Source organism: Pongo abelii, chromosome 18, assembly GCF_028885655.2.
Source record: "Pongo abelii isolate AG06213 chromosome 18, NHGRI_mPonAbe1-v2.0_pri, whole genome shotgun sequence".
In the NCBI taxonomy this organism is placed as follows: domain Eukaryota; kingdom Metazoa; phylum Chordata; class Mammalia; order Primates; family Hominidae; genus Pongo; species Pongo abelii.
In genome coordinates this window covers 37,733,932-37,759,872 of record NC_072003.2, presented here as the reverse complement: position 1 = coordinate 37,759,872, position 25,941 = coordinate 37,733,932, and positions in this window count along the sequence as shown.

Sequence of the window (25,941 nt, the reverse complement as noted above, 5' to 3'; positions counted from 1 at the left end):
TGTCAAAAGGAATGCTCAAATCTGTGAATTTAATGCACGCACGAGAAAGAAGTTTCAGAGAATGCTTCTGCCTAGATTTTATGTGAAGATATTTCCTTTCCACCACAGGCCTCAAGGCGCTCCAACTGTCCACTCGCAGATTGTAGAAAAGGAGTGTTTCAAAACTGCACCATCAAAGGAAAGGTTGAGCTCTGTGAGCTGCATGCTCACATCACACAGAAGTTTGTGAGAATGCTTCTGTCTAGATTTTCTGCGACGGTGTCCCGTTTCCAACGAATTCCAAGAAGCGGTCCGAATATCCACTTGCAGATGCCATAAAAAGAGTCTTTCAAAACTTCCCTGTCAAAAAGAATGTTCAAATCTGTGAGGTGAATGCACACACCACAAAGAGGTTTCAGAGAATGCTTCTGTCTACTTGTTATGTGAAGATATTTCCTTTCGAAAACAGGCCTCCAATCGCTCCAAATGTCCACTTGCATGTTCTAGAAAAAGGTGGTTTCAAAACTGCTCTACCAAAAGTAAGGTTCACATCTGTGAGTTGAGATCACACATCAGAAAGGAGTTTGTGGGAATGCTTCTGTCTCCTTTGTGTATGAGGATGTCTCGTTTCCATCAAATTGCTATAAGTGGTCCAAATATCCACATGGAGATTCTAGAAAAAGTGTGTTTCAAAACTGCTGTAACAAAAGGAATGTTCAACCCTGAGAGTTGAAGGCACACATCACAAAGTGGTTTCTGAGAATGCTTCTTTCTAGGTTTTATGTGAAGACATTTCGTTTTCCACAGCAGGCCTCAGAGCTCTCCAAATGTCCAATTGCAGATTATACAAAAAGAGTGTTTCGTGGCTGCTGTAACCAAAGGAATGTTCCGCTATGTGAATTGAATGCAAACAACACAGAGTCGTTGCTGAGAACGCTTCTTCCTAGGTTATATGTGAAGATGTTACCTTTTCGACCACAGGCCTCATAGCTTTCCGAATGACCACTTGCATCTACTGCAAAAGGAGTGTTTCCAAACTAATCCAGTAAAAGACAGTTAAACTCTGTGAGTTGAATGCACACATTGCAGATAAGTTTGTGAGAAAGCTTTTCTCTAGTTTTTGTGAGAAGTTGTCCCGTTTCCAATGAATTCCTATAAACGGTCCAAGTTGCCACTTGCAGTTTCTACAGAAAGAGTGTTTCACAACTTCTCAGTCAAAAGGAATGTTCAACTCTGAGGGTGACTGCATGCACCACGAGGAAGTTTCAGAAAATGCATCTGTCTAGTTTTTTAGTGAAGATATTTCCTTTCCACCACAGGCCTAAAAGCGCTCCAAATGTCCACTTGCAGATTCTAGAAAAAGAGTGTTTCAAAACTGCCTTATCAAAAGAAAGGTTCAGCTCTGTGAGCTGAATGCTCACGTCACAGAAGCATTTGTGAGAATGCTTCTGTCTAGTTTTTGTGTGAGGCTGTCCCGTTTCCAACGAATTCCTATAAGCGGTCCAAATATCCACTTGCAGATTCTATGAAAAGAGTGTTTCAAAACTTCTCTGTCAAAAGGAATGTTCAACTCTGTGAGCTGAATGCACACACCACAAAGAAGTTTCAGAGAATGCTTCTGTCTACTTGTTATGTGAAGATATTTCCTTTGCACCACAGGCCTCAAAGCGCTCCAAATGTCCACTTGCAGATTCTAGAAAATCAGTGTTTCAAAACTGCTCTAGCAAAAGAAGAGCTCAGCTCTTTGAGTTGAACGCACCCGTAACAGAGAAGTTTGTGAAAATGCTTCTGACTAGTTTTTGTGTGAGGGTGTCCCGTTTCCAATGAATTCCTCTAAGCGGTCCAAATATCCACTTGCAGATTCTACAAAAAAGAGTGTTTCAAAACGGCTACATGCAAACGAAGGTTCAACTCTGTGAGTTGAATGCACAGATCACACAAAAGTTTGTCAGAGTGCTTGTCTATTGTTTGTGTGAAGGTGTCCGGTTTCCAACGAATTCCTATAAGCCTTCCAAATTTCCACTTGCAGATTCTACAAAACAAGTGTTTCAAAACTTCTCTGTCAAAAGGAATGTTCAACTCTGTGAATTTAATGCATGCACCACAGAGAAGTTTCAGAGAATGCTTCTGTCTAGTTTTTATGTGAAGATATTTCTTTTCCACCACAGGCCTCAAGGCACGCCAAATGTCCACTTGCAGATTCTAGAAAAAGAGTGTTGCAAAACTGCTCTATCAAAAGAAAGGTTCAACTCTGTGAGCTGAATGCTCACATCACAGAGAAGTTTCTGAGAATGCTTCTGTCTAGTTTTTGGGTGAGGGTGTCCCGTTTCCAATGCATTCCTATGACAGGTCCAAATATCCACTTGCAGATACTAGTAAAAGAGTGTTTCAAAACTGCTACATTGAAAAAAAGGTTAAACTCTGTGAGTTGAATGCACATATCCCACAGAAGTCTGTCAGAATGCTTCTGTCTTGTTTTTGTGTGAAGATGTCCCGTTTCCAACGAATTACTGTAAGCGGTCCAAATTTCCACGAGCACATTCTACAAAAAAAGTGTTTTGAAACTTCTCTGTCAAAAGGAATGCTCAAATCTGTGAATTTAATGCACGCACGAGAAAGAAGTTTCAGAGAATGCTTCTGCCTAGTTTTTATGTGAAGATATTTCCTTTCCACCACAGGCCTCAAGGCGCTCCAACTGTCCACTCGCAGATTGTAGAAAAGGAGTGTTTCAAAACTGCACCATCAAAGGAAAGGTTGAGCTCTGTGAGCTGCATGCTCACATCACACAGAAGTTTGTGAGAATGCTTCTGTCTAGATTTTCTGCGACGGTGTCCCGTTTCCAACGAATTCCAAGAAGCGGTCCGAATATCCACTTGCAGATGCCATAAAAAGAGTCTTTCAAAACTTCCCTGTCAAAAAGAATGTTCAAATCTGTGAGGTGAATGCACACACCACAAAGAGGTTTCAGAGAATGCTTCTGTCTACTTGTTATGTGAAGATATTTCCTTTCGAATACAGGCCTCCAATCGCTCCAAATGTCCACTTGCATGTTCTAGAAAAAGGTGGTTTCAAAACTGCTCTACCAAAAGTAAGGTTCACTTCTGTGAGTTGAGATCACACATCAGAAAGGAGTTTGTGGGAATGCTTCTGTCTCCTTTGTGTATGAGGATGTCTCGTTTCCATCAAATTGCTATAAGTGGTCCAAATATCCACATGGAGATTCTAGAAAAAGTGTGTTTCAAAACTGCTGTAACAAAAGGAATGTTCAACCCTGAGAGTTGAAGGCACACATCACAAAGTGGTTTCTGAGAATGCTTCTTTCTAGGTTTTATGTGAAGACATTTCGTTTTCCACAGCAGGCCTCAGAGCTCTCCAAATGTCCAATTGCAGATTATACAAAAAGAGTGTTTCGTGGCTGCTGTAACCAAAGGAATGTTCCGCTATGTGAATTGAATGCAAACAACACAGAGTCGTTGCTGAGAACGCTTCTTCCTAGGTTATATGTGAAGATGTTACCTTTTCGACCACAGGCCTCATAGCTTTCCGAATGACCACTTGCATCTACTGCAAAAGGAGTGTTTCCAAACTAATCCAGTAAAAGACAGTTAAACTCTGTGAGTTGAATGCACACATCGCAGATAAGTTTGTGAGAAAGCTTTTCTCTAGTTTTTGTGAGAAGTTGTCCCGTTTCCAATGAATTCCTATAAACGGTCCACGTTGCCACTTGCAGTTTCTACAAAAAGAGTGTTTCACAACTTCTCAGTCAAAAGGAATGTTCAACTCTGAGGGTGACTGCATGCACCACGAGGAAGTTTCAGAAAATGCATCTGTCTAGTTTTTTAGTGAAGATATTTCCTTTCCACCACAGGCCTAAAAGTGCTCCAAATGTCCACTTGCAGATTCTAGAAAAAGAGTGTTTCAAAACTGCCTTATCAAAAGAAAGGTTCAGCTCTGTGAGCTGAATGCTCACGTCACAGAAGCATTTGTGAGAATGCTTCTGTCTAGTTTTTGTGTGAGGCTGTCCCGTTTCCAACGAATTCCTATAAGCGGTCCAAATATCCACTTGCAGATTCTATGGAAAGAGTGTTTCAAAACTTCTCTGTCAAAAGGAATGTTCAACTCTGTGAGCTGAATGCACACACCACAAAGAAGTTTCAGAGAATGCTTCTGTCTACTTGTTATGTGAAGATATTTCCTTTGCACCACAGGCCTCAAAGCGCTCCAAATGTCCACTTGCAGATTCTAGAAAATCAGTGTTTCAAAACTGCTCTAGCAAAAGAAGAGCTCAGCTCTTTGAGTTGAATGCACCCGTAACACAGAAGTTTGTGAAAATGCTTCTGCCTAGTTTTTGTGTGAGGGTGTCCCGTTTCCAATGAATTCCTCTAAGCGGTCCAAATATCCACTTGCAGATTCTACAAAAAAGAGTGTTTCAAAACGGCTACATGCAAACGAAGGTTCAACTCTGTGAGTTGAATGCACAGATCACACAAAAGTTTGTCAGAGTGCTTGTCTATGGTTTGTGTGAAGGTGTCCGGTTTCCAACGAATTCCTATAAGCCTTCCAAATTTCCACTTGCAGATTCTACAAAACAAGTGTTTCAAAACTTCTCTGTCAAAAGGAATGTTCAACTCTGTGAATTTAATGCACGCACCACAAAGAAGTTTCAGAGAATGCTTCTGTCTAGTTTTTATGTGAAGATATTTCTTTTCCACCACAGGCCTCAAGGCACGCCAAATGTCCACTTGCAGATTCTAGAAAAAGAGTGTTGCAAAACTGCTCTATCCAAAGAAAGGTTCAACTCTGTGAGCTGAATGCTCACATCACAGAGAAGTTTCTGAGAATGCTTCTGTCTAGTTTTTGGGTGAGGGTGTCCCGTTTCCAATGCATTCCTATGACAGGTCCAAATATCCACTTGCAGATACTAGTAAAAGAGTGTTTCAAAACTGCTACATTGAAAAAAAGGTTAAACTCTGTGAGTTGAATGCACATATCCCACAGAAGTCTGTCAGAATGCTTCTGTCTTGTTTTTGTGTGAAGATGTCCCGTTTCCAACGAATTACTGTAAGCGGTCCAAATTTCCACGAGCACATTCTACAAAAAAAGTGTTTCGAAACTTCTCTGTCAAAAGGAATGCTCAAATCTGTGAATTTAATGCACGCACGAGAAAGAAGTTTCAGAGAATGCTTCTGCCTAGTTTTTATGTGAAGATATTTCCTTTCCACCACAGGCCTCAAGGCGCTCCAAATGTCCACTCGCAGATTGTAGAAAAGGAGTGTTTCAAAACTGCACCATCAAAGGAAAGGTTGAGCTCTGTGAGCTGCATGCTCACATCACACAGAAGTTTGTGAGAATGCTTCTGTCTAGATTTTCTGCGACGGTGTCCCGTTTCCAACGAATTCCAAGAAGCGGTCCGAATATCCACTTGCAGATGCCATAAAGAGAGTCTTTCAAAACTTCCCTGTCAAAAGGAATGTTCAAATCTGTGAGGTGAATGCACACACCACAAAGAAGTTTCAGAGAATGCTTCTGTCTACTTGTTATGTGAAGATATTTCCTTTCGAAAACAGGCCTCCAATCGCTCCAAATGTCCACTTGCATGTTCTAGAAAAAGGTGGTTTCAAAACTGCTCTACCAAAAGTAAGGTTCACATCTGTGAGTTGAGATCACACATCAGAAAGGAGTTTGTGGGAATGCTTCTGTCTCCTTTGTGTATGAGGATGTCTCGTTTCCATCAAATTGCTATAAGTGGTCCAAATATCCACATGGAGATTCTAGAAAAAGTGTGTTTCAAAACTGCTGTAACAAAAGGAATGTTCAATCCTGAGAGTTGAAGGCACACATCACAAAGTGGTTTCTGAGAATGCTTCTTTCTAGGTTTTATGTGAAGACATTTCGTTTTCCACAGCAGGCCTCAGAGCTCTCCAAATGTCCAATTGCAGATTATACAAAAAGAGTGTTTCGTGGCTGCTGTAACCAAAGGAATGTTCCGCTATGTGAATTGAATGCAAACAACACAGAGTCGTTGCTGAGAACGCTTCTTCCTAGGTTATATGTGAAGATGTTACCTTTTCGACCACAGGCCTCATAGCTTTCCGAATGACCACTTGCATCTACTGCAAAAGGAGTGTTTCCAAACTAATCCAGTAAAAGACAGTTAAACTCTGTGAGTTGAATGCACACATCGCAGATAAGTTTGTGAGAAAGCTTTTCTCTAGTTTTTGTGAGAAGTTGTCCCGTTTCCAATGAATTCCTATAAACGGTCCAAGTTGCCACTTGCAGTTTCTACAAAAAGAGTGTTTCACAACTTCTCAGTCAAAAGGAATGTTCAACTCTGAGGGTGACTGCATGCACCACGAGGAATTTTCAGAAAATGCATCTGCCTAGTTTTTTAGTGAAGATATTTCCTTTCCACCACAGGCCTAAAAGCGCTCCAAATGTCCACTTGCAGATTCTAGAAAAAGAGTGTTTCAAAACTGCCTTATCAAAAGAAAGGTTCAGCTCTGTGAGCTGAATGCTCACGTCACAGAAGCATTTGTGAGAATGCTTCTGTCTAGTTTTTGTGTGAGGCTGTCCCGTTTCCAACGAATTCCTATAAGCGGTCCAAATATCCACTTGCAGATTCTATGAAAAGAGTGTTTCAAAACTTCTCTGTCAAAAGGAATGTTCAACTCTGTGAGCTGAATGCACACACCACAAAGAAGTTTCAGAGAATGCTTCTGTCTACTTGTTATGTGAAGATATTTCCTTTGCACCACAGGCCTCAAAGCGCTCCAAATGTCCACTTGCAGATTCTAGAAAATCAGTGTTTCAAAACTGCTCTAGCAAAAGAAGAGCTCAGCTCTTTGAGTTGAACGCACCCGTAACAGAGAAGTTTGTGAAAATGCTTCTGACTAGTTTTTGTGTGAGGGTGTCCCGTTTCCAATGAATTCCTCTAAGCGGTCCAAATATCCACTTGCAGATTCTACAAAAAAGAGTGTTTCAAAACGGCTACATGCAAACGAAGGTTCAACTCTGTGAGTTGAATGCACAGATCACACAAAAGTTTGTCAGAGTGCTTGTCTATTGTTTGTGTGAAGGTGTCCGGTTTCCAACGAATTCCTATAAGCCTTCCAAATTTCCACTTGCAGATTCTACAAAACAAGTGTTTCAAAACTTCTCTGTCAAAAGGAATGTTCAACTCTGTGAATTTAATGCACGCACCACAGAGAAGTTTCAGAGAATGCTTCTGTCTAGTTTTTATGTGAAGATATTTCTTTTCCACCACAGGCCTCAAGGCACGCCAAATGTCCACTTGCAGATTCTAGAAAAAGAGTGTTGCAAAACTGCTCTATCAAAAGAAAGGTTCAACTCTGTGAGCTGAATGCTCACATCACAGAGAAGTTTCTGAGAATGCTTCTGTCTAGTTTTTGGGTGAGGGTGTCCCGTTTCCAATGCATTCCTATGACAGGTCCAAATATCCACTTGCAGATACTAGTAAAAGAGTGTTTCAAAACTGCTACATTGAAAAAAAGGTTAAACTCTGTGAGTTGAATGCACATATCCCACAGAAGTCTGTCAGAATGCTTCTGTCTTGTTTTTGTGTGAAGATGTCCCGTTTCCAACGAATTACTGTAAGCGGTCCAAATTTCCACGAGCACATTCTACAAAAAAAGTGTTTTGAAACTTCTCTGTCAAAAGGAATGCTCAAATCTGTGAATTTAATGCACGCACGAGAAAGAAGTTTCAGAGAATGCTTCTGCCTAGTTTTTATGTGAAGATATTTCCTTTCCACCACAGGCCTCAAGGCGCTCCAACTGTCCACTCGCAGATTATAGAAAAGGAGTGTTTCAAAACTGCACCATCAAAGGAAAGGTTGAGCTCTGTGAGCTGCATGCTCACATCACACAGAAGTTTGTGAGAATGCTTCTGTCTAGATTTTCTGCGACGGTGTCCCGTTTCCAACGAATTCCAAGAAGCGGTCCGAATATCCACTTGCAGATGCCATAAAAAGAGTCTTTCAAAACTTCCCTGTCAAAAAGAATGTTCAAATCTGTGAGGTGAATGCACACACCACAAAGAGGTTTCAGAGAATGCTTCTGTCTACTTGTTATGTGAAGATATTTCCTTTCGAATACAGGCCTCCAATCGCTCCAAATGTCCACTTGCATGTTCTAGAAAAAGGTGGTTTCAAAACTGCTCTACCAAAAGTAAGGTTCACTTCTGTGAGTTGAGATCACACATCAGAAAGGAGTTTGTGGGAATGCTTCTGTCTCCTTTGTGTATGAGGATGTCTCGTTTCCATCAAATTGCTATAAGTGGTCCAAATATCCACATGGAGATTCTAGAAAAAGTGTGTTTCAAAACTGCTGTAACAAAAGGAATGTTCAACCCTGAGAGTTGAAGGCACACATCACAAAGTGGTTTCTGAGAATGCTTCTTTCTAGGTTTTATGTGAAGACATTTCGTTTTCCACAGCAGGCCTCAGAGCTCTCCAAATGTCCAATTGCAGATTATACAAAAAGAGTGTTTCGTGGCTGCTGTAACCAAAGGAATGTTCCGCTATGTGAATTGAATGCAAACAACACAGAGTCGTTGCTGAGAACGCTTCTTCCTAGGTTATATGTGAAGATGTTACCTTTTCGACCACAGGCCTCATAGCTTTCCGAATGACCACTTGCATCTACTGCAAAAGGAGTGTTTCCAAACTAATCCAGTAAAAGACAGTTAAACTCTGTGAGTTGAATGCACACATCGCAGATAAGTTTGTGAGAAAGCTTTTCTCTAGTTTTTGTGAGAAGTTGTCCCGTTTCCAATGAATTCCTATAAACGGTCCACGTTGCCACTTGCAGTTTCTACAAAAAGAGTGTTTCACAACTTCTCAGTCAAAAGGAATGTTCAACTCTGAGGGTGACTGCATGCACCACGAGGAAGTTTCAGAAAATGCATCTGTCTAGTTTTTTAGTGAAGATATTTCCTTTCCACCACAGGCCTAAAAGTGCTCCAAATGTCCACTTGCAGATTCTAGAAAAAGAGTGTTTCAAAACTGCCTTATCAAAAGAAAGGTTCAGCTCTGTGAGCTGAATGCTCACGTCACAGAAGCATTTGTGAGAATGCTTCTGTCTAGTTTTTGTGTGAGGCTGTCCCGTTTCCAACGAATTCCTATAAGCGGTCCAAATATCCACTTGCAGATTCTATGGAAAGAGTGTTTCAAAACTTCTCTGTCAAAAGGAATGTTCAACTCTGTGAGCTGAATGCACACACCACAAAGAAGTTTCAGAGAATGCTTCTGTCTACTTGTTATGTGAAGATATTTCCTTTGCACCACAGGCCTCAAAGCGCTCCAAATGTCCACTTGCAGATTCTAGAAAATCAGTGTTTCAAAACTGCTCTAGCAAAAGAAGAGCTCAGCTCTTTGAGTTGAATGCACCCGTAACACAGAAGTTTGTGAAAATGCTTCTGCCTAGTTTTTGTGTGAGGGTGTCCCGTTTCCAATGAATTCCTCTAAGCGGTCCAAATATCCACTTGCAGATTCTACAAAAAAGAGTGTTTCAAAACGGCTACATGCAAACGAAGGTTCAACTCTGTGAGTTGAATGCACAGATCACACAAAAGTTTGTCAGAGTGCTTGTCTATGGTTTGTGTGAAGGTGTCCGGTTTCCAACGAATTCCTATAAGCCTTCCAAATTTCCACTTGCAGATTCTACAAAACAAGTGTTTCAAAACTTCTCTGTCAAAAGGAATGTTCAACTCTGTGAATTTAATGCACGCACCACAAAGAAGTTTCAGAGAATGCTTCTGTCTAGTTTTTATGTGAAGATATTTCTTTTCCACCACAGGCCTCAAGGCACGCCAAATGTCCACTTGCAGATTCTAGAAAAAGAGTGTTGCAAAACTGCTCTATCCAAAGAAAGGTTCAACTCTGTGAGCTGAATGCTCACATCACAGAGAAGTTTCTGAGAATGCTTCTGTCTAGTTTTTGGGTGAGGGTGTCCCGTTTCCAATGCATTCCTATGACAGGTCCAAATATCCACTTGCAGATACTAGTAAAAGAGTGTTTCAAAACTGCTACATTGAAAAAAAGGTTAAACTCTGTGAGTTGAATGCACATATCCCACAGAAGTCTGTCAGAATGCTTCTGTCTTGTTTTTGTGTGAAGATGTCCCGTTTCCAACGAATTACTGTAAGCGGTCCAAATTTCCACGAGCACATTCTACAAAAAAAGTGTTTCGAAACTTCTCTGTCAAAAGGAATGCTCAAATCTGTGAATTTAATGCACGCACGAGAAAGAAGTTTCAGAGAATGCTTCTGCCTAGTTTTTATGTGAAGATATTTCCTTTCCACCACAGGCCTCAAGGCGCTCCAAATGTCCACTCGCAGATTGTAGAAAAGGAGTGTTTCAAAACTGCACCATCAAAGGAAAGGTTGAGCTCTGTGAGCTGCATGCTCACATCACACAGAAGTTTGTGAGAATGCTTCTGTCTAGATTTTCTGCGACGGTGTCCCGTTTCCAACGAATTCCAAGAAGCGGTCCGAATATCCACTTGCAGATGCCATAAAGAGAGTCTTTCAAAACTTCCCTGTCAAAAGGAATGTTCAAATCTGTGAGGTGAATGCACACACCACAAAGAAGTTTCAGAGAATGCTTCTGTCTACTTGTTATGTGAAGATATTTCCTTTCGAAAACAGGCCTCCAATCGCTCCAAATGTCCACTTGCATGTTCTAGAAAAAGGTGGTTTCAAAACTGCTCTACCAAAAGTAAGGTTCACATCTGTGAGTTGAGATCACACATCAGAAAGGAGTTTGTGGGAATGCTTCTGTCTCCTTTGTGTATGAGGATGTCTCGTTTCCATCAAATTGCTATAAGTGGTCCAAATATCCACATGGAGATTCTAGAAAAAGTGTGTTTCAAAACTGCTGTAACAAAAGGAATGTTCAATCCTGAGAGTTGAAGGCACACATCACAAAGTGGTTTCTGAGAATGCTTCTTTCTAGGTTTTATGTGAAGACATTTCGTTTTCCACAGCAGGCCTCAGAGCTCTCCAAATGTCCAATTGCAGATTATACAAAAAGAGTGTTTCGTGGCTGCTGTAACCAAAGGAATGTTCCGCTATGTGAATTGAATGCAAACAACACAGAGTCGTTGCTGAGAACGCTTCTTCCTAGGTTATATGTGAAGATGTTACCTTTTCGACCACAGGCCTCATAGCTTTCCGAATGACCACTTGCATCTACTGCAAAAGGAGTGTTTCCAAACTAATCCAGTAAAAGACAGTTAAACTCTGTGAGTTGAATGCACACATCGCAGATAAGTTTGTGAGAAAGCTTTTCTCTAGTTTTTGTGAGAAGTTGTCCCGTTTCCAATGAATTCCTATAAACGGTCCAAGTTGCCACTTGCAGTTTCTACAAAAAGAGTGTTTCACAACTTCTCAGTCAAAAGGAATGTTCAACTCTGAGGGTGACTGCATGCACCACGAGGAATTTTCAGAAAATGCATCTGCCTAGTTTTTTAGTGAAGATATTTCCTTTCCACCACAGGCCTAAAAGCGCTCCAAATGTCCACTTGCAGATTCTAGAAAAAGAGTGTTTCAAAACTGCCTTATCAAAAGAAAGGTTCAGCTCTGTGAGCTGAATGCTCACGTCACAGAAGCATTTGTGAGAATGCTTCTGTCTAGTTTTTGTGTGAGGCTGTCCCGTTTCCAACGAATTCCTATAAGCGGTCCAAATATCCACTTGCAGATTCTATGAAAAGAGTGTTTCAAAACTTCTCTGTCAAAAGGAATGTTCAACTCTGTGAGCTGAATGCACACACCACAAAGAAGTTTCAGAGAATGCTTCTGTCTACTTGTTATGTGAAGATATTTCCTTTGCACCACAGGCCTCAAAGCGCTCCAAATGTCCACTTGCAGATTCTAGAAAATCAGTGTTTCAAAACTGCTCTAGCAAAAGAAGAGCTCAGCTCTTTGAGTTGAAGGCACCCGTAACACAGAAGTTTGTGAAAATGCTTCTGACTAGTTTTTGTGTGAGGGTGTCCCGTTTCCAATGAATTCCTCTAAGCGGTCCAAATATCCACTTGCAGATTCTACAAAAAAGAGTGTTTCAAAACGGCTACATGCAAACGAAGGTTAAACTCTGTGAGTTGAATGCACAGATCACACAAAAGTTTGTCAGAGTGCTTGTCTATTGTTTGTGTGAAGGTGTCCGGTTTCCAACGAATTCCTATAAGCCTTCCAAATTTCCACTTGCAGATTCTACAAAACAAGTGTTTCAAAACTTCTCTGTCAAAAGGAATGTTCAACTCTGTGAATTTAATGCACGCACCACAGAGAAGTTTCAGAGAATGCTTCTGTCTAGTTTTTATGTGAAGATATTTCTTTTCCACCACAGGCCTCAAGGCACGCCAAATGTCCACTTGCAGATTCTAGAAAAAGAGTGTTGCAAAACTGCTCTATCCAAAGAAAGGTTCAACTCTGTGAGCTGAATGCTCACATCACAGAGAAGTTTCTGAGAATGCTTCTGTCTAGTTTTTGGGTGAGGGTGTCCCGTTTCCAATGCATTCCTATGACAGGTCCAAATATCCACTTGCAGATACTAGTAAAAGAGTGTTTCAAAACTGCTACATTGAAAAAAAGGTTAAACTCTGTGAGTTGAATGCACATATCCCACAGAAGTCTGTCAGAATGCTTCTGTCTTGTTTTTGTGTGAAGATGTCCCGTTTCCAACGAATTACTGTAAGCGGTCCAAATTTCCACGAGCACATTCTACAAAAAAAGTGTTTCAAAACTTCTCTGTCAAAAGGAATGCTCAAATCTGTGAATTTAATGCACGCACGAGAAAGAAGTTTCAGAGAATGCTTCTGCCTAGTTTTTATGTGAAGATATTTCCTTTCCACCACAGGCCTCAAGGCGCTCCAACTGTCCACTCGCAGATTGTAGAAAAGGAGTGTTTCAAAACTGCACCATCAAAGGAAAGGTTGAGCTCTGTGAGCTGCATGCTCACATCACACAGAAGTTTGTGAGAATGCTTCTGTCTAGATTTTCTGCGACGGTGTCCCGTTTCCAACGAATTCCAAGAAGCGGTCCGAATATCCACTTGCAGATGCCATAAAGAGAGTCTTTCAAAACTTCCCTGTCAAAAGGAATGTTCAAATCTGTGAGGTGAATGCACACACCACAAAGAAGTTTCAGAGAATGCTTCTGTCTACTTGCTATGTGAAGATATTTCCTTTCGAAAACAGGCCTCCAATCGCTCCAAATGTCCACTTGCATATTCTAGAAATAGGTGGTTTCAAAACTGCTCTACCAAAAGTAAGGTTCACATCTGTGAGTTGAGATCACACATCAGAAAGGAGTTTGTGGGAATGCTTCTGTCTCCTTTGTGTATGAGGATGTCTCGTTTCCATCAAATTGCTATAAGTGGTCCAAATATCCACATGGAGATTCTAGAAAAAGTGTGTTTCAAAACTGCTGTAACAAAAGGAATGTTCAACCCTGAGAGTTGAAGGCACACATCACAAAGTGGTTTCTGAGAATGCTTCTTTCTAGGTTTTATGTGAAGACATTTCGTTTTCCACAGCAGGCCTCAGAGCTCTCCAAATGTCCAATTGCAGATTATACAAAAAGAGTGTTTCGTGGCTGCTGTAACCAAAGGAATGTTCCGCTATGTGAATTGAATGCAAACAACACAGAGTCGTTGCTGAGAACGCTTCTTTCTAGGTTATATGTGAAGATGTTACCTTTTCGACCACAGGCCTGATAGCTTTCCGAATGACCACTTGCATCTACTGCAAAAGGAGTGTTTCCAAACTAATCCAGTAAAAGACAGTTAAACTCTGTGAGTTGAATGCACACATCGCAGATAAGTTTGTGAGAAAGCTTTTCTCTAGTTTTTGTGAGAAGTTGTCCCGTTTCCAATGAATTCCTATAAACGGTCCAAGTTGCCACTTGCAGTTTCTACAAAAAGAGTGTTTCACAACTTCTCAGTCAAAAGGAATGTTCAACTCTGAGGGTGACTGCATGCACCACGAGGAAGTTTCAGAAAATGCATCTGTCTAGTTTTTTAGTGAAGATATTTCCTTTCCACCACAGGCCTAAAAGCGCTCCAAATGTCCACTTGCAGATTCTAGAAAAAGAGTGTTTCAAAACTGCCTTATCAAAAGAAAGGTTCAGCTCTGTGAGCTGAATGCTCACGTCACAGAAGCATTTGTGAGAATGCTTCTGTCTAGTTTTTGTGTGAGGCTGTCCCGTTTCCAACGAATTCCTATAAGCGGTCCAAATATCCACTTGCAGATTCTATGAAAAGAGTGTTTCAAAACTTCTCTGTCAAAAGGAATGTTCAACTCTGTGAGCTGAATGCACACACCACAAAGAAGTTTCAGAGAATGCTTCTGTCTACTTGTTATGTGAAGATATTTCCTTTGCACCACAGGCCTCAAAGCGCTCCAAATGTCCACTTGCAGATTCTAGAAAATCAGTGTTTCAAAACTGCTCTAGCAAAAGAAGAGCTCAGCTCTTTGAGTTGAATGCACCCGTAACACAGAAGTTTTTGAAAATGCTTCTGACTAGTTTTTGTGTGAGGGTGTCCCGTTTCCAATGAATTCCTCTAAGCGGTCCAAATATCCACTTGCAGATTCTACAAAAAAGAGTGTTTCAAAACGGCTACATGCAAACGAAGGTTCAACTCTGTGAGTTGAATGCACAGATCACACAAAAGTTTGTCAGAGTGCTTGTCTATTGTTTGTGTGAAGGTGTCCGGTTTCCAACGAATTCCTATAAGCCTTCCAAATTTCCACTTGCAGATTCTACAAAACAAGTGTTTCAAAACTTCTCTGTCAAAAGGAATGTTCAACTCTGTGAATTTAATGCACGCACCACAAAGAAGTTTCAGAGAATGCTTCTGTCTAGTTTTTATGTGAAGATATTTCTTTTCCACCACAGGCCTCAAGGCACGCCAAATGTCCACTTGCAGATTCTAGAAAAAGAGTGTTGCAAAACTGCTCTATCCAAAGAAAGGTTCAACTCTGTGAGCTGAATGCTCACATCACAGAGAAGTTTCTGAGAATGCTTCTGTCTAGTTTTTGGGTGAGGGTGTCCCGTTTCCAATGCATTCCTATGACAGGTCCAAATATCCACTTGCAGATACTAGTAAAAGAGTGTTTCAAAACTGCTACATTGAAAAAAAGGTTAAACTCTGTGAGTTGAATGCACATATCCCACAGAAGTCTGTCAGAATGCTTCTGTCTTGTTTTTGTGTGAAGATGTCCCGTTTCCAACGAATTACTGTAAGCGGTCCAAATTTCCACGAGCACATTCTACAAAAAAAGTGTTTCAAAACTTCTCTGTCAAAAGGAATGCTCAAATCTGTGAATTTAATGCACGCACGAGAAAGAAGTTTCAGAGAATGCTTCTGCCTAGTTTTTATGTGAAGATATTTCCTTTCCACCACAGGCCTCAAGGCGCTCCAAATGTCCACTCGCAGATTGTAGAAAAGGAGTGTTTCAAAACTGCACCATCAAAGGAAAGGTTGAGCTCTGTGAGCTGCATGCTCACATCACACAGAAGTTTGTGAGAATGCTTCTGTCTAGATTTTCTGTGACGGTGTCCCGTTTCCAACGAATTCCAAGAAGCGGTCCGAATATCCACTTGCAGATGCCATAAAAAGAGTCTTTCAAAACTTCCCTGTCAAAAGGAATGTTCAAATCTGTGAGGTGAATGCACACACCACAAAGAAGTTTCAGAGAATGCTTCTGTCTACTTGTTATGTGAAGATATTTCCTTTCGAAAACAGGCCTCCAATCGCTCCAAATGTCCACTTGCATGTTCTAGAAAAGGTGGTTTCAAAACTGCTCTACCAAAAGTAAGGTTCACATCTGTGAGTTGAGATCACACATCAGAAAGGAGTTTGTGGGAATGCTTCTGTCTCCTTTGTGTATGAGGATGTCTCGTTTCCATCAAATTGCTATAAGTGGTCCAAATATCCACATGGAGATTCTAGAAAAAGTGTGTTTCAAAACTGCTGTAACAAAAGGAATGTTCAATCCTGAGAGTTGAAGGCACACATCACAAAGTGGTTTCTGAGAATGCTTCTTTCTAGGTTTTATGTGAAGACATTTCGTTTTCCACAGCAGGCCTCAGAGCTCTCCAAATGTCCAATTGCAGATTATACAAAAAGAGTGTTTCGTGGCTGCTGTAAACAAAGGAATGTTCCGCTATGTGAATTGAATGCAAACAACACAGAGTCGTTGCTGAGAACGCTTCTTCCTAGGTTATATGTGAAGATGTTACCTTTTCGACCACAGGCCTGATAGCTTTCCGAATGACCACTTGCATCTACTGCAAAAGGAGTGTTTCCAAACTAATCCAGTAAAAGACAGTTAAACTCTGTGAGTTGAATGCACACATCGCAGATAAGATTGTGAGAAAGCTTTTCTCTAGTTTTTGTGAGAAGTTGTCCCGTTTCCAATGAATTCCTATAAACGGTCCAAGTTGCCACTTGCAGTTTCTACAAAAAGAGTGTTTCACAACTTCTCAGTCAAAAGGAATGTTCAACTCTGAGGGTGACTGCATGCACCACGAGGAAGTTTCAGAAAATGAATCTGTCTAGTTTTTTAGTGAAGATATTTCCTTTCCACCACAGGCCTAAAAGCGCTCCAAATGTCCACTTGCAGATTCTAGAAAAAGAGTGTTTCAAAACTGCCTTATCAAAAGAAAGGTTCAGCTCTGTGAGCTGAATGCTCACGTCACAGAAGCATTTGTGAGAATGCTTCTGTCTAGTTTTTGTGTGAGGCTGTCCCGTTTCCAACGAATTCCTATAAGCGGTCCAAATATCCACTTGCAGATTCTATGAAAAGAGTGTTTCAAAACTTCTCTGTCAAAAGGAATGTTCAACTCTGTGAGCTGAATGCACACACCACAAAGAAGTTTCAGAGAATGCTTCTGTCTACTTGTTATGTGAAGATATTTCCTTTGCACCACAGGCCTCAAAGCGCTCCAAATGTCCACTTGCAGATTCTAGAAAATCAGGGTTTCAAAACTGCTCTAGCAAAAGAAGAGCTCAGCTCTTTGAGTTGAACGCACCCGTAACACAGAAGTTTGTGAAAATGCTTCTGACTAGTTTTTGTGTGAGGGTGTCCCGTTTCCAATGAATTCCTCTAAGCGGTCCAAATATCCACTTGCAGATTCTACAAAAAAGAGTGTTTCAAAACGGCTACATGCAAACGAAGGTTCAACTCTGTGAGTTGAATGCACAGATCACACAAAAGTTTGTCAGAGTGCTTGTCTATTGTTTGTGTGAAGGTGTCCGGTTTCCAACGAATTCCTATAAGCCTTCCAAATTTCCACTTGCAGATTCTACAAAACAAGTGTTTCAAAACTTCTCTGTCAAAAGGAATGTTCAACTCTGTGAATTTAATGCACGCACCACAGAGAAGTTTCAGAGAATGCTTCTGTCTAGTTTTTATGTGAAGATATTTCTTTTCCACCACAGGCCTCAAGGCACGCCAAATGTCCACTTGCAGATTCTAGAAAAAGAGTGTTGCAAAACTGCTCTATCCAAAGAAAGGTTCAACTCTGTGAGCTGAATGCTCACATCACAGAGAAGTTTCTGAGAATGCTTCTGTCTAGTTTTTGGGTGAGGGTGTCCCGTTTCCAATGCATTCCTATGACAGGTCCAAATATCCACTTGCAGATACTAGTAAAAGAGTGTTTCAAAACTGCTACATTGAAAAAAAGGTTAAACTCTGTGAGTTGAATGCACATATCCCACAGAAGTCTGTCAGAATGCTTCTGTCTTGTTTTTGTGTGAGGATGTCCCGTTTCCAACGAATTACTGTAAGCGGTCCAAATTTCCACGAGCACATTCTACAAAAAAAGTGTTTCGAAACTTCTCTGTCAAAAGGAATGCTCAAATCTGTGAATTTAATGCACGCACGAGAAAGAAGTTTCAGAGAATGCTTCTGCCTAGTTTTTATGTGAAGATATTTCCTTTCCACCACAGGCCTCAAGGCGCTCCAACTGTCCACTCACAGATTGTAGAAAAGGAGTGTTTCAAAACTGCACCATCAAAGGAAAGGTTGAGCTCTGTGAGCTGCATGCTCACATCACACAGAAGTTTGTGAGAATGCTTCTGTCTAGATTTTCTGCGACGGTGTCCCGTTTCCAACGAATTCCAAGAAGCGGTCCGAATATCCACTTGCAGATGCCATAAAAAGAGTCTTTCAAAACTTCCCTGTCAAAAGGAATGTTCAAATCTGTGAGGTGAATGCACACACCACAAAGAAGTTTCAGAGAATGCTTCTGTCTACTTGTTATGTGAAGATATTTCCTTTTGAAAACAGGCCTGCAATCGCTCCAAATGTCCACTCGCATGTTCTAGAAAAAGGTGGTTTCAAAACTGCTCTACCAAAAGTAAGGTTCACATCTGTGAGTTGAGATCACACATCAGAAAGGAGTTTGTGGGAATGCTTCTGTCTCCTTTGTGTATGAGGATGTCTCGTTTCCATCAAATTGCTATAAGTGGTCCAAATATCCACATGGAGATTCTAGAAAAAGTGTGTTTCAAAACTGCTGTAACAAAAGGAATGTTCAACCCTGAGAGTTGAAGGCACACATCACAAAGTGGTTTCTGAGAATGCTTCTTTCTAGGTTTTATGTGAAGACATTTCGTTTTCCACAGCAGGCCTCAGAGCTCTCCAAATGTCCAATTGCAGATTATACAAAAAGAGTGTTTCGTGGCTGCTGTAACCAAAGGAATGTTCCGCTATGTGAATTGAATGCAAACAACACAGAGTCGTTGCTGAGAACGCTTCTTCCTAGGTTATATGTGAAGATGTTACCTTTTCGACCACAGGCCTGATAGCTTTCCGAATGACCACTTGCATCTACTGCAAAAGGAGTGTTTCCAAACTAATCCAGTAAAAGACAGTTAAACTCTGTGAGTTGAATGCACACATCGCAGATAAATTTGTGAGAAAGCTTTTCTCTAGCTTTTGTGAGAAGTTGTCCCGTTTCCAGTGAATTCCTATAAACGGTCCAAGTTGCCACTTGCAGTTTCTACAAAAAGAGTGTTTCACAACTTCTCAGTCAAAAGGAATGTTCAACTCTGAGGGTGACTGCATGCACCACGAGGAAGTTTCAGAAAATGCATCTGTCTAGTTTTTTAGTGAAGATATTTCCTTTCCACCACAGGCCTAAAAGCGCTCCAAATGTCCACTTGCAGATTCTAGAAAAAGAGTGTTTCAAAACTGCCTTATCAAAAGAAAGGTTCAGCTCTGTGAGCTGAATGCTCACGTCACAGAAGCATTTGTGAGAATGCTTCTGTCTAGTTTTTGTGTGAGGCTGTCCCGTTTCCAACGAATTCCTATAAGCGGTCCAAATATCCACTTGCAGATTCTATGAAAAGAGTGTTTCAAAACTTCTCTGTCAAAAGGAATGTTCAACTCTGTGAGCTGAATGCACACACCACAAAGAAGTTTCAGAGAATGCTTCTGTCTACTTGTTATGTGAAGATATTTCCTTTGCACCACAGGCCTCAAAGCGCTCCAAATGTCCACTTGCAGATTCTAGAAAATCAGTGTTTCAAAACTGCTCTAGCAAAAGAAGAGCTCAGCTCTTTGAGTTGAATGCACCCGTAACACAGAAGTTTGTGAAAATGCTTCTGACTAGTTTTTGTGTGAGGGTGTCCCGTTTCCAATGAATTCCTCTAAGCGGTCCAAATATCCACTTGCAGATTCTACAAAAAAGAGTGTTTCAAAACGGCTACATGCAAACGAAGGTTCAACTCTGTGAGTTGAATGCACAGATCACACAAAAGTTTGTCAGAGTGCTTGTCTATTGTTTGTGTGAAGGTGTCCGGTTTCCAACGAATTCCTATAAGCCTTCCAAATTTCCACTTGCAGATTCTACAAAACAAGTGTTTCAAAACTTCTCTGTCAAAAGGAATGTTCAACTCTGTGAATTTAATGCACGCACCACAAAGAAGTTTCAGAGAATGCTTCTGTCTAGTTTTTATGTGAAGATATTTCTTTTCCACCACAGGCCTCAAGGCACGCCAAATGTCCACTTGCAGATTCTAGAAAAAGAGTGTTGCAAAACTGCTCTATCCAAAGAAAGGTTCAACTCTGTGAGCTGAATGCTCACATCACAGAGAAGTTTCTGAGAATGCTTCTGTCTAGTTTTTGGGTGAGGGTGTCCCGTTTCCAATGCATTCCTATGACAGGTCCAAATATCCACTTGCAGATACTAGTAAAAGAGTGTTTCAAAACTGCTACATTGAAAAAAAGGTTAAACTCTGTGAGTTGAATGCACATATCCCACAGAAGTCTGTCAGAATGCTTCTGTCTTGTTTTTGTGTGAAGATGTCCCGTTTCCAATGAATTACTGTAAGCGGTCCAAATTTCCACGAGCACATTCTACAAAAAAAGTGTTTCGAAACTTCTCTGTCAAAAGGAATGCTCAAATCTGTGAATTTAATGCACGCACGAGAAAGAAGTTTCAGAGAATGCTTCTGCCTAGTTTTTATGTGAAGATATTTCCTTTCCACCACAGGCCTCAAGGCGCTCCAAATGTCCACTCGCAGATTGTAGAAAAGGAGTGTTTCAAAACTGCACCATCAAAGGAAAGGTTGAGCTCTGTGAGCTGCATGCTCACATCACACAGAAGTTTGTGAGAATGCTTCTGTCTAGATTTTCTGCGACGGTGTCCCGTTTCCAACGAATTCCAAGAAGCGGTCCGAATATCCACTTGCAGATGCCATAAAAAGAGTCTTTCAAAACTTCCCTGTCAAAAGGAATGTTCAAATCTGTGAGGTGAATGCACACACCACAAAGAAGTTTCAGAGAATGCTTCTGTCTACTTGTTATGTGAAGATATTTCCTTTTGAAAACAGGCCTGCAATCGCTCCAAATGTCCACTCGCATGTTCTAGAAAAAGGTGGTTTCAAAACTGCTCTACCAAAAGTAAGGTTCACATCTGTGAGTTGAGATCACACATCAGAAAGGAGTTTGTGGGAATGCTTCTGTCTCCTTTGTGTATGAGGATGTCTCGTTTCCATCAAATTGCTATAAGTGGTCCAAATATCCACATGGAGATTCTAGAAAAAGTGTGTTTCAAAACTGCTGTAACAAAAGGAATGTTCAACCCTGAGAGTTGAAGGCACACATCACAAAGTGGTTTCTGAGAATGCTTCTTTCTAGGTTTTATGTGAAGACATTTCGTTTTCCACAGCAGGCCTCAGAGCTCTCCAAATGTCCAATTGCAGATTATACAAAAAGAGTGTTTCGTGGCTGCTGTAACCAAAGGAATGTTCCGCTATGTGAATTGAATGCAAACAACACAGAGTCGTTGCTGAGAACGCTTCTTCCTAGGTTATATGTGAAGATGTTACCTTTTCGACCACAGGCCTGATAGCTTTCCGAATGACCACTTGCATCTACTGCAAAAGGAGTGTTTCCAAACTAATCCAGTAAAAGACAGTTAAACTCTGTGAGTTGAATGCACACATCGCAGATAAGTTTGTGAGAAAGCTTTTCTCTAGCTTTTGTGAGAAGTTGTCCCGTTTCCAATGAATTCCTATAAACGGTCCAAGTTGCCACTTGCAGTTTCTACAAAAAGAGTGTTTCACAACTTCTCAGTCAAAAGGAATGTTCAACTCTGAGGGTGACTGCATGCACCACGAGGAAGTTTCAGAAAATGCATCTGTCTAGTTTTTTAGTGAAGATATTTCCTTTCCACCACAGGCCTAAAAGCGCTCCAAATGTCCACTTGCAGATTCTAGAAAAAGAGTGTTTCAAAACTGCCTTATCAAAAGAAAGGTTCAGCTCTGTGAGCTGAATGCTCACGTCACAGAAGCATTTGTGAGAATGCTTCTGTCTAGTTTTTGTGTGAGGCTGTCCCGTTTCCAACGAATTCCTATAAGCGGTCCAAATATCCACTTGCAGATTCTATGAAAAGAGTGTTTCAAAACTTCTCTGTCAAAAGGAATGTTCAACTCTGTGAGCTGAATGCACACACCACAAAGAAGTTTCAGAGAATGCTTCTGTCTACTTGTTATGTGAAGATATTTCCTTTGCACCACAGGCCTCAAAGCGCTCCAAATGTCCACTTGCAGATTCTAGAAAATCAGTGTTTCAAAACTGCTCTAGCAAAAGAAGAGCTCAGCTCTTTGAGTTGAATGCACCCGTAACACAGAAGTTTGTGAAAATGCTTCTGACTAGTTTTTGTGTGAGGGTGTCCCGTTTCCAATGAATTCCTCTAAGCGGTCCAAATATCCACTTGCAGATTCTACAAAAAAGAGTGTTTCAAAACGGCTACATGCAAACGAAGGTTCAACTCTGTGAGTTGAATGCACAGATCACACAAAAGTTTGTCAGAGTGCTTGTCTATTGTTTGTGTGAAGGTGTCCGGTTTCCAACGAATTCCTATAAGCCTTCCAAATTTCCACTTGCAGATTCTACAAAACAAGTGTTTCAAAACTTCTCTGTCAAAAGGAATGTTCAACTCTGTGAATTTAATGCACGCACCACAAAGAAGTTTCAGAGAATGCTTCTGTCTAGTTTTTATGTGAAGATATTTCTTTTCCACCACAGGCCTCAAGGCACGCCAAATGTCCACTTGCAGATTCTAGAAAAAGAGTGTTGCAAAACTGCTCTATCCAAAGAAAGGTTCAACTCTGTGAGCTGAATGCTCACATCACAGAGAAGTTTCTGAGAATGCTTCTGTCTAGTTTTTGGGTGAGGGTGTCCCGTTTCCAATGCATTCCTATGACAGGTCCAAATATCCACTTGCAGATACTAGTAAAAGAGTGTTTCAAAACTGCTACATTGAAAAAAAGGTTAAACTCTGTGAGTTGAATGCACATATCCCACAGAAGTCTGTCAGAATGCTTCTGTCTTGTTTTTGTGTGAAGATGTCCCGTTTCCAATGAATTACTGTAAGCGGTCCAAATTTCCACGAGCACATTCTACAAAAAAAGTGTTTCGAAACTTCTCTGTCAAAAGGAATGCTCAAATCTGTGAATTTAATGCACGCACGAGAAAGAAGTTTCAGAGAATGCTTCTGCCTAGTTTTTATGTGAAGATATTTCCTTTCCACCACAGGCCTCAAGGCGCTCCAAATGTCCACTCGCAGATTGTAGAAAAGGAGTGTTTCAAAACTGCACCATCAAAGGAAAGGTTGAGCTCTGTGAGCTGCATGCTCACATCACACAGAAGTTTGTGAGAATGCTTCTGTCTAGATTTTCTGTGACGGTGTCCCGTTTCCAACGAATTCCAAGAAGCGGTCCGAATATCCACTTGCAGATGCCATAAAGAGAGTCTTTCAAAACTTCCCTGTCAAAAGGAATGTTCAAATCTGTGAGGTGAATGCACACACCACAAAGAAGTTTCAGAGAATGCTTCTGTCTACTTGTTATGTGAAGATATTTCCTTTCGAAAACAGGCCTCCAATCGCTCCAAATGTCCACTTGCATGTTCTAGAAAAAGGTGGTTTCAAAACTGCTCTACCAAAAGTAAGGTTCACATCTGTGAGTTGAGATCACACATCAGAAAGGAGTTTGTGGGAATGCTTCTGTCTCCTTTGTGTATGAGGATGTCTCGTTTCCATCAAATTGCTATAAGTGGTCCAAATATCCACATGGAGATTCTAGAAAAAGTGTGTTTCAAAACTGCTGTAACAAAAGGAATGTTCAACCCTGAGAGTTGAAGGCACACATCACAAAGTGGTTTCTGAGAATGCTTCTTTCTAGGTTTTATGTGAAGACATTTCGTTTTCCACAGCAGGCCTCAGAGCTCTCCAAATGTCCAATTGCAGATTATACAAAAAGAGTGTTTCGTGGCTGCTGTAACCAAAGGAATGTTCCGCTATGTGAATTGAATGCAAACAACACAGAGTCGTTGCTGAGAACGCTTCTTCCTAGGTTATATGTGAAGATGTTACCTTTTCGACCACAGGCCTCATAGCTTTCCGAATGACCACTTGCATCTACTGCAAAAGGAGTGTTTCCAAACTAATCCAGTAAAAGACAGTTAAACTCTGTGAGTTGAATGCACACATCGCAGATAAGTTTGTGAGAAAGCTTTTCTCTAGTTTTTGTGAGAAGTTGTCCCGTTTCCAATGAATTCCTATAAACGGTCCAAGTTGCCACTTGCAGTTTCTACAAAAAGAGTGTTTCACAACTTCTCAGTCAAAAGGAATGTTCAACTATGAGGGTGACTGCATGCACCACGAGGAAGTTTCAGAAAATGCATCTGTCTAGTTTTTTAGTGAAGATATTTCCTTTCCACCACAGGCCTAAAAGCGCTCCAAATGTCCACTTGCAGATTCTAGAAAAAGAGTGTTTCAAAACTGCCTTATCAAAAGAAAGGTTCAGCTCTGTGAGCTGAATGCTCACGTCACAGAAGCATTTGTGAGAATGCTTCTGTCTAGTTTTTGTGTGAGGCTGTCCCGTTTCCAACGAATTCCTATAAGCGGTCCAAATATCCACTTGCAGATTCTATGAAAAGAGTGTTTCAAAACTTCTCTGTCAAAAGGAATGTTCAACTCTGTGAGCTGAATGCACACACCACAAAGAAGTTTCAGAGAATGCTTCTGTCTACTTGTTATGTGAAGATATTTCCTTTGCACCACAGGCCTCAAAGCGCTCCAAATGTCCACTTGCAGATTCTAGAAAATCAGTGTTTCAAAACTGCTCTAGCAAAAGAAGAGCTCAGCTCTTTGAGTTGAAGGCACCCGTAACACAGAAGTTTGTGAAAATGCTTCTGACTAGTTTTTGTGTGAGGGTGTCCCGTTTCCAATGAATTCCTCTAAGCGGTCCAAATATCCACTTGCAGATTCTACAAAAAAGAGTGTTTCAAAACGGCTACATGCAAACGAAGGTTCAACTCTGTGAGTTGAATGCACAGATCACACAAAAGTTTGTCAGAGTGCTTGTCTATTGTTTGTGTGAAGGTGTCCGGTTTCCAACGAATTCCTATAAGCCTTCCAAATTTCCACTTGCAGATTCTACAAAACAAGTGTTTCAAAACTTCTCTGTCAAAAGGAATGTTCAACTCTGTGAATTTAATGCACGCACCACAAAGAAGTTTCAGAGAATGCTTCTGTCTAGTTTTTATGTGAAGATATTTCTTTTCCACCACAGGCCTCAAGGCACGCCAAATGTCCACTTGCAGATTCTAGAAAAAGAGTGTTGCAAAACTGCTCTATCCAAAGAAAGGTTCAACTCTGTGAGCTGAATGCTCACATCACAGAGAAGTTTCTGAGAATGCTTCTGTCTAGTTTTTGGGTGAGGGTGTCCCGTTTCCAATGCATTCCTATGACAGGTCCAAATATCCACTTGCAGATACTAGTAAAAGAGTGTTTCAAAACTGCTACATTGAAAAAAAGGTTAAACTCTGTGAGTTGAATGCACATATCCCACAGAAGTCTGTCAGAATGCTTCTGTCTTGTTTTTGTGTGAAGATGTCCCGTTTCCAATGAATTACTGTAAGCGGTCCAAATTTCCACGAGCACATTCTACAAAAAAAGTGTTTCGAAACTTCTCTGTCAAAAGGAATGCTCAAATCTGTGAATTTAATGCACGCACGAGAAAGAAGTTTCAGAGAATGCTTCTGCCTAGTTTTTATGTGAAGATATTTCCTTTCCACCACAGGCCTCAAGGCGCTCCAAATGTCCACTCGCAGATTGTAGAAAAGGAGTGTTTCAAAACTGCACCATCAAAGGAAAGGTTGAGCTCTGTGAGCTGCATGCTCACATCACACAGAAGTTTGTGAGAATGCTTCTGTCTAGATTTTCTGTGACGGTGTCCCGTTTCCAACGAATTCCAAGAAGCGGTCCGAATATCCACTTGCAGATGCCATAAAGAGAGTCTTTCAAAACTTCCCTGTCAAAAGGAATGTTCAAATCTGTGAGGTGAATGCACACACCACAAAGAAGTTTCAGAGAATGCTTCTGTCTACTTGTTATGTGAAGATATTTCCTTTCGAAAACAGGCCT